General features: G+C 41.2%; 1 pseudogene; it reads right to left on the bottom strand.

Moving 5' to 3' along the window:
* Positions 1–3,672: 3,672 nt before the first annotated feature.
* LOC129633038 (transmembrane protein 125-like) lies at positions 3,673–5,924 on the bottom strand (annotated as a pseudogene).
* Positions 5,925–9,311: the final 3,387 nt, after the last annotated feature.

Genomic DNA, 9,311 nt, shown 5'->3' with positions numbered 1-9,311 from the left:
GAAAATTAGAAAAGAACCAGGAGGTCTTAAAGAGTCTTCAAACCAAGATGTTTATCTGACTCTTGAGAAGAAGAAAAGAAATACATGAAGGCAGATCTAAGAAAGTCTGGCATTGTCAAGGACCAATAGGAAAGACTGAGCCAAAAAGGCCCAATAAAGGAATTCCGTATCTCCAGGAATGACCTAGCCTGCTGCTGTCAGCACAGCTCTCAGCCTTGGCTGGGAATAGTGATAGGGATTGTCAGCCTTGGTTTGATAGTGGCGATGGCTTTCAGAGCACAGCAATAGGAACCATTGCTGAACTATGCTCTGCTCATTTGGAACTTCTGAGAGACATAATTTGATGGATGCCACAGGCCACCTCTTGCATCACATACGTTTACTTTACTCTCTACTTGGGGAGTATCTTATCCAGGGTTCCCATGGGCCTCTCTACCTGACGAGAAACTCAGAAGAGGCAGTTTTGATGCAGTCAATCTAATCTTGAGACTACAAATGATATTTAAACTATCCCTCCTCTGTTATCCATTCACAATTCCCTTTATACTCAGTGATCATCTCAGCACATTGTTGGTGGTGCACCTCAATATTAGTGCGATCCAAACCTTCTTTCCTGGGAAGTATGTATCCCTTTTCATACTGTTCGTGGGGTTCTCGAGGCAAGAATACTGGAGTTGTTTGCCATTCCCTCCTGTAGTGGACTGATGCTTAAGCTGAAGCTCCAATACTGTGGCCACTTCATGTGAAGAGCCAACTCAGTGGAAAAGACGCTGATGCTGGGAAAGATCAAAAGCAGAAGGAGAAGGGGTAAGCAGAGGTGAGATTGTTAGATGGCATCACCAACTCAATGGACATGAATTTGATCAAACTCTGGGAGATAGTGAAGGACAGGGAAGCCTGGCATGCTGCAGTCCATGAGATTGCAGAGAGTCAGATGTGTCTCAGTGACTGAACAACTACTGTATCCCTGGTTAACCAGACCCTCAGATGATGGCTGCTACACATAACTATTCATAGTTACATCTGGGCAGGTGAATACTAGGAGGTGCCCACCTGAACAAACTGGGTTCTACATGTATTTTTCATCACTCTTACTGCCTGAAAAGTAGCCCCGTGGCCTCTTATTATCAAGGTCAATTGCCTCTGCCAGTATGATGACTTCTCTTCTACCCTGGTGGTCTCTGGCTACAAAGAATCCAAAATGCCCAGACAGCAGCATAGCATGCACTTCAATAGAACCTCTTCTGTGTCCCCCAGCAAAAGTATGTCCCCTTTGCTTATAAAGACCTCCAACTCTGCAAAGCCCAGAGTACTGTATATAGAAAAATAAAATCCCCCACCTAGTTATGGAGCATGGTGGTCAATGAGGATAATCCTATTTCCATGCTATGGTTCCCAGATCTCCATATTCTTTCCTTAGGGACACACAGCATCACAGGGAAGTTTATGACTTAATGAATACACTACATGCTGAGGATTTTGTTGTTGTTACTCAGTCACTCAGTCGTGTTCAACTCTTTGAGACCCCATGGATTGCAGTACGCCAGATTTCCCTATCCTTCACCATCTCCCAGAGCTTGCTCAAACTCATGTCCATTGAGTCAGTGATGCCATCCAACCATCTCATCCTCTGTCATTCCCTTCTCCTCCTGACTTCAATCTTACCCAGCATCAGGATCTTTTGTAATGAGTCAGCTCTTTGCATCAGGTGGCCAAAGTATTGGAGCTTCAGCTTCAGCATCAGTCCTTCCAATGAATATGCAGGATTGATTTCCTATAGGATTGACTGGTTTGATCTCCTTGCAGTCCAAGGGACTTTCAAGTCTTCTCCAACACCACAGTCCAAAAGCATCAATTCTTCAGCACTCAGCCTTCTTTATAGTCCAACACTCACCTCCATACATGACCACTGGAAAAACCCTGAGGGCTCTGCTTAATTTCAGAGTATTGCCTGTGGACTGACAATTTGGCTAGATTTCTCTAGTTCTGTGGGACTTACTGACTCTAGATGGTGCACTATGTGATACAACCAGCAGATGCCAAGGTCATACGGCTTTTACCTAACCTCTTTCACTGTGAGGTGTGCCCACTGTTTGGATGTTATGGGTTCAGTATTTGAAAATTGGCTCATATATGAGTGCCAAGTAAGATATTTTTACTTTGCTGGGGGGGAATTGTCTTCACTTCTCAGCCTCTCTATCCTCCCTCCTTTCCATTTTATTTTTGGGTTACAGTTTATTAAACACCATTCTTGTTGCCAGGGATCCCACTTTTCAATAACCACCTTTACCACTCCCCACGGACCAAGCTCATTTGGCTGCCCCTTTGACCTTGCTGATCTTTAAAATAATTGTGTCCTCCTGGCATTTGATGTGTAATTCTGATACTTGGCTTCTAAAGACTGTATCTGCTTTCTCTACCACCAGCTCTGGCCTACAGAGGAGGCCCTACAGAATTTCTGATGCTAGTGTCCCTCTCACCAGCATTTTGATGATTGCCTTAGAGAATAATGCGACCTCTGCTTTCTTCTGTGGAACACAGTAATCTGCTGGATTTTCTGGCCTCACATAAGGTATCCACTCCAGTATGCCTGTTTCCCTCAGCCTCTTTATTCCTGCCTCTAATGTTAGACAACACAAGTCAGACATTTTTACTCCACTTAACATTGATCATCACTTTTTTTAAGGTCCCCGGGAGCCACTGCAGCCATGAGCTTACTTCATCTCCTAGGTCCTTGCTAGGATATGTCTTGTCCCAGGAAAGTCAATTAACTGTCCCAAGTCAAGAATACTTGCTTACACAGTCTTACATTCTGGCCTCTTTAATGAAGCATCTTCAAAATCCCATCCCAAGAGTATTAACCTAGCTCATGTATGTATCACCTATTTCTTTCAACTCATTCATTGTACAACAGTCTCTTTCCTTCTTTATGAAACCCAATATGGTTATCCTGGGACCTACCAATTACCAGCCTGCAGCCAGAAGTGGAGAAGGGGATCATCTGTTTCCTTCAGAGGAGAGTTTGTTTTTTTTGTTTTGTTTTGTTTTGTTTCAACAGCCACCATTCCAGCTTCACATCTACCACGTGCCCAGTTCTTCCATCCATTATGTTATTTATTCTGCAGTCAATTGCCCCACCAGGACCAGGACCTTCAAGAAACTGAGGTAAGGTTAAGTCTGAAGGTTAAACTGAAGAAAGGTTAAGTCACTTGTCCAAGTTCCCCAGCAGGTAAGTGTTAGAGGAGGGATCCCAGTTAAGATCTTCCAAGCCCATGTTCTTCCCACTTTGCCACCAGTGACTCTCAGTGAAGGGTACTTGCTGCAGCTCTCAAGTGAGAAAATAGTGATTTTTATGGAAGTGCCTAAAGGGTGTTACAAGGCAGGGTTGGATTTAAGTGGTGTTGCTAACAGCAGTCAAGACCTTTCAAGGTTGCCAGGTTCTTCTCAGCCTAGAGACCCACATATGCCAGACAGGCAGACTATCACAATTCCATGGACACAAACACCAGATCCAAGGAGATATGCATTCACCTAATTGTGATGTGAATGTGTAGGCATACATAGGCTCTTAATCACAAACCATGCAATCCCACCAGAGGGGTAGACCATCCTGGGGCATGTACATACTCAGACACACTCACCATCTGCTTCTCACACATACACACACAACACTCACTCAGGATGCTGAGGCAGGTGATGGAAAGAAGGACTCTGATTGGGTTGTCTGAGGCTGGTGATGATGGATGTAGTTGTATGACCCTGGCCAGCAGACAACCATCCTGAGATGGTAAAGATGCTTTCATTGCTACTGTGTCACCTTGAGCAGTGGGGGAGAGGGGGGCAATATCAGATAGGGCAATAACATAAGGGTAGGCAATATCCACTCACACCCACTTGGTACAGCAGACCGAGGAGCAAGACCAAGACTGAGGCAACCAGAGCAATGTCTGCTGACAACATAGCAGTCAGTGAGCAAGCAGGGGAAATGGCCAGGCCAGCCAGCATCAGGATGGTGACCAGCAGACAAGGCCAGCTAGCAGCACCACAAGGGCATCATCACCTCCACCACTGTGCAGCTGACACATGAAGTTCACGTCCTGCTCAGCTGAGCTCATCAGCTGCTTAACCAGAACCAGCAGAGCCAGTAGACAGCACAGTGACTACCACTTGCTGCCACTTGCCCAAGCAGCTGCTGGTGGAGGATTATAGCAGCACCATGCCAGCCACAAGGCCTTCAGTGAAAATGATAGCTCTCTCTCAAGAAGGCAGTCCACCTCTGAAGCCCAGAGAGTTCAGGGACAAGTGCAGAAATAACATCAAGGTATCCCCATCCTGTGTTTCAGGGCCTCGGGTTTCCCCAGCCAGCACCCTGGCCTTGGCACAACAAAGAGAACACTGGGTGATCACTCAGATGCCTCCAAAGCCCTACAGCTCTGTGAGATCGTCAGCCTGTTGCATATCTCTGCCTATGTTTTCACTACAGGAAATAAAGGCCTCTTTGTAAGATACCAAGGCTTGTTAGCAGCCCTCAGTTTCTTACTATCCCTCCACAGGGCATAAATACACTTAGAAGGAACTAGCCAAGTTCACTGTCTTTATAAGCATTGTTAACACACAGCTGTCAAATGCCTGAATCCTCATCCCCATCACAGCATTCTTCTCCACTGAGATAGTTTCCTGCCACCAGCAATAAACTCCTTAGCAATTAACACTGCCTTGGCTCAGATGGTAAAGCATCTGTCTACAATGTGAGGGACCTGGGTTCGATCCCTGGGTTGGGAAGATTCCCTGGAGAAGGAAGTGGCAACCCACTCCAGTACTCTTGCCTTGAAAATCCCATGGATGGAGGAGCTTGGTGCAGGCTACTATCCATGGGATCACAAAGAGACGGGCACAACTGAGCGACTTCACGTTCTTTCTTTCTTTCTGTATGAGGCAGTGTCATTGCCCCACCTACCAAACAGGACAGTATCCTTCCTCTTCACCCACAAGGTGATGATTAAGCCAGTCCTAAACCCCGTCTTGTTTTTCTTTTTGGATAGCCCCGGACACCACTGGTGTTATTGGGCACTGTGAGAAGCAGATGACACCGAGACACAATTAGATGTCCAAAAGTTTGTTTTCTTTTCTTTTAGGGAAAACATCTATGAAGGAAATTGTGGAAGGAGCTGGAGGAGGTTGGAAGAGCTGACAGAACGCAGGGCTAACTCTTGTGAGGGGAAAGAGAAGAAAGAAAAGTCAGATGCAAGAGTAGGGAGAAAATGTGGCAGTTTTAAGAAAGCTTGGCAAAGCTGTTGGTTGAATCCTCAGTCCAGAGTTTCCCATCAGAGGACTATCCATCTCTTAGTATCAGGCATCTCTTAGAATCAGGCTGTAGCATCCTTCAGCTCCTATGGCAACATGATTGCTGAGTAAGCTACTGAGTTAAAGTATTTAATTTCATCAAATCTTAAAAGAATGTAAAGACCTACGTGTCTCTATTTTGCTGTGTTTGTGTCTTTCCTGTAATCCATATATTCTCTTGTTCTATAATTTTATTTTTCCTAGCTCTTTGAAGTCCTCAAGAATTTATGAGATTAAATTACTATAATTCATTTTATGATTCAATCGTTACCTCTAAGTTGTTATATAGAGAACCCTGGATAAATCAGTCTATGGAGGCAGTAGGGAAGTTACAATTGATTTTTTTTCTAGATAACACATATTCCCAATCATAAATTGAGCACAATTAAAACACAAATTGCTTGGTAAAAATTAACCAATCTCCATATGCTATTGCATCAATGCATATATTATTTCTATGGATGCACAGAAAGCTTCAGCCTTTCCTTCAGTTTTTCTATACTAGTTTTTTTTTTTTTCTTATTGCCATGTTCATCTGTGCATAAAGGCTTGAGATTAGTAATTTTACCTGCATCTTCCATCTCTTTGATGGAATCTCATCAGGCTGTTCTGATTTCTATTGAAGTGCAGTGTTCATACAGCTCAGCACTAAATTATAGAGACAACAAAGTGCCTAAATACTCCAAATTATCTCAGTTATAACTTATTTGAGATTATCATTTCATATGATTGGTCTCTTTTTGTTACTTTTATTCTTTCAAATCTTTCCATTTTTTCCTGAGTCTGCTATACATGTAATACCCTATTCACGTTGTTTGTAAACTCCTAAAGATATGTTTCTGGAGGGAGACTCATAGAGCATGAGGACTTTTGTAACCAAAGTCAATTTTCTGAGTGAAATTCACAGGTACGTCTTTTCAAGTGATTTCAGAAAAGACAATAAACCTTGTCAATACAGTGCAATTGATTCCAGTCGCTTGTTATTATTTTATAAGAATGGCCCATCTCCAAAGAAATTATCAAATCGACCATGAAGAAATCCACACTGCCATTAATATTGGCATTAGTATAGCAGAAAATAATCTAATCTAATCATTTTCAGTTGTATAGACACAGCCTTAGACAAGACACAAACATTTTCAGTAAATAGTATGGAGAGTAATTTCCTTTGAATCCTTTATGATGACAAAAGATTTATTACAAATAGAGTTCCCATTATGAGTCATGTTCTTTACCAGTTCTCAGTGCAATCTTTGCTAGGTCTGAAGTATTCATGAGTCAAATATACTCCCTTATTGGTTGCAGCATGCTTTCCTAGTGGCTCAGACAGTAAAGAATCTGCCTGCAATGCAGGAGACCTGGGTTCAATCTCTGGGTCAAGACTATCCCCTAGAGAAGAACATGGCAAGCCACTCCAGTATTGTTGCCTGGAAAATTGCATAGATAGAGTCCATGTGGTCACAAAGAGTCAGACACAACTGAGCAACTAACACTAACTGACTAACCATGCCTCTTGCACTCTTGTCACCAGAATCCAGGTGGGATCACGTAGAAAACTGGGTAACCTATTTTTGGACTTTCAGCTTAAGTACTTTAGAAACAGCCACTCTGAGAAAATGATTTTATCTCTCATTTTCATAAGTTCATGCTTAGCCTTCAAGGTGAAGATAATTGCCAATCAAGGAAAATACCCACATCCATTAGAAGTACAGATATGAAAGAGAGAAGATGCTCACCCAAAGAGCAGCCTGGGAAGTAGGGGGAAGAAAATAAGCAAAGTAATATAGCCAAACAGATTTAATGTACTAGATCTGATAGACAGAGTGCCTGATTAACAATGGACGGAGTTTGAGCAAGCTCTGGGGGATGGTGAAGGACAGGGAGGCCTGGCGTGCTGCAGTCCATCGAGTCACAAAGAGTCAGACATGACTGAGTGACTGAAGAACAAAAGGCTTCTGCTCATAGCTGTTTATCACTAAAACAAAACAAACAAACAAAAAAAGCAGTGATTTAATTTAAAATTTTTCTTCATTAATCACAAATATTAGAGTCGGGGGAAAATGACATGGAATTTTGATAGTTTGATAATCTTTGAAAAAGATAATCCATTTGTTCTAATAAAATAAAAAGCATTTGAGTGATTTTATAATGTTTTGCATAAAGATAAAAACAGAAGAGGAATGAGAAAGAACTGTGTAAACTACAAATAAGTGCACACTTATTTTATTACTTATACTTATGTAAGTTGAATATTTTATTCACTTATTATCTAGGATCTCAGATAGCTAATAACTCTCAAATAATAAAACAATGCCCTAAATGCTCTGGACACACTACATACTTTCTGGTTGGAAGCACTTTCTTGAAAAACAGTTACTCTCTTTTAAAAATAAACTGTTAACTTTTAAATTTAAAAGGAATGTACTTTCTACCCTTTAAAAATAGCTGTACTTGGCACTCTTGATAGATTAGATGAGATACATGGTGATAGATAGATAGATATGTGACATGAATTCATATTGGTGTATACATGCATGTTCACAGTCTCTGCCAAAATAAATAATTTCAAAAATACAAAAAATAAATTGAAGATAATCAAAAAGAGAATTCTTCATTCTTTACCAAAAATATCATGGATCTAGCATCAAAACAGATATTTGTTTTCCTGAATCTCTAAAAGTTAGATAATACCAGAGCTTTGTTTTTCCCAGAAATCTTACTTCCTCCTGATATTCCAGTAACTTGGTCATGTCCTACACTTCTAGAGAATCTATGCTTTTCACAAGCCTTGTTGAAACTGTTCTAGTGGTATAAGCAAAGTGATTGACATAACTTGAGAAATAATGCACAGAAATTACTAGTGTAAGGTCAGCCATGCCCTCCTACAGAAGCAATCAGTACACGGAAGTTAAAGTGTTAGTTACTTAGTTGTGTCTGACTCTTTGTTATCCCATGAACTCTAGCCCACTAGGCTCCTCTGTCCATGGAATTCTCCAGGCAAGAATACTGGAGTGGGTAGTTATCCCTGTCTCCATGAGATGTTCCAGGCCCAGGGATCAAACCTGGGTCTCCTGCATTGCAGGAAGATTCGTTAATGGCTGAGCCACCAGGGAAGCCTTAAACAGAATGTGGCCTAGCTCTAATAGCAAAGAGGGAAATAGAGAATATACATCTGGGCATAAAGCAAATGATGTAGCAATCATTCTCTCAGAGATGAAAGGGATTTTAAAAAGTAGTGCCATTTCTCAAAAACACCCGTCAAAATCATGACTACTAAGAAATCCCAAAGAAATTAAGAAAATCCAAATACCTCCCAAAGAGGCACATCATTTTAGTGATAAGAAAACATTTATACTTCATTACTCTTTTAAAGAAATCCTGCTAGCAAAAGACATCAATATTTGTTTGAAAGTAGGATGAAAGCCATATTTGGCAGGATTACATTTGAAATGTTTCCAAAACGTATTTTTGTTCTCAATGGAACAACAAAACTTGGTTTTTCTCCAGTTTTGGAAAAGCATACACATATTCATATACGTACATGTTTGTGTCAAAGCAAATGAAAGGTGTGACTTTAACAAGTATACTTCCCCCTCCCTCACTCAAGTCATTCTTTTCTCTGACCAACATGTGTAACCACAGTCAGTAAAGACTTCCACAGTTATGACAGCTGTATCGATGCTTTGAAAGACCATTTGTGTGTGTGTGTGTGTGTGTGTGAAAGAGAGAGAGAGAGAAACTTTGTCAGGTGCCTTTTAAAAATTTGATTATATACATTATATGAATCTATAAAAATATATAGTTTATAAATATTATCATGTTATATCAACTGTCTGCAAGTTGCTTGCTTATGCTCAGTAATATGTCTTTAGGAACTTTCCATTTTGGGTACATATAACCACTCCTTTTAACTATGCGGAAGGTCCATTACATAACACTGATATTTACTGAACACTTAGTAAATGCAA

The sequence above is a fragment of the Bubalus kerabau genome, chromosome 18 (assembly GCF_029407905.1).
Source record: "Bubalus kerabau isolate K-KA32 ecotype Philippines breed swamp buffalo chromosome 18, PCC_UOA_SB_1v2, whole genome shotgun sequence".
In the NCBI taxonomy this organism is placed as follows: Eukaryota; Metazoa; Chordata; class Mammalia; order Artiodactyla; family Bovidae; genus Bubalus; species Bubalus kerabau.
Note: the sequence above shows the minus strand (reverse complement) of the source record. Positions and strands in the feature narration are given on the sequence as shown.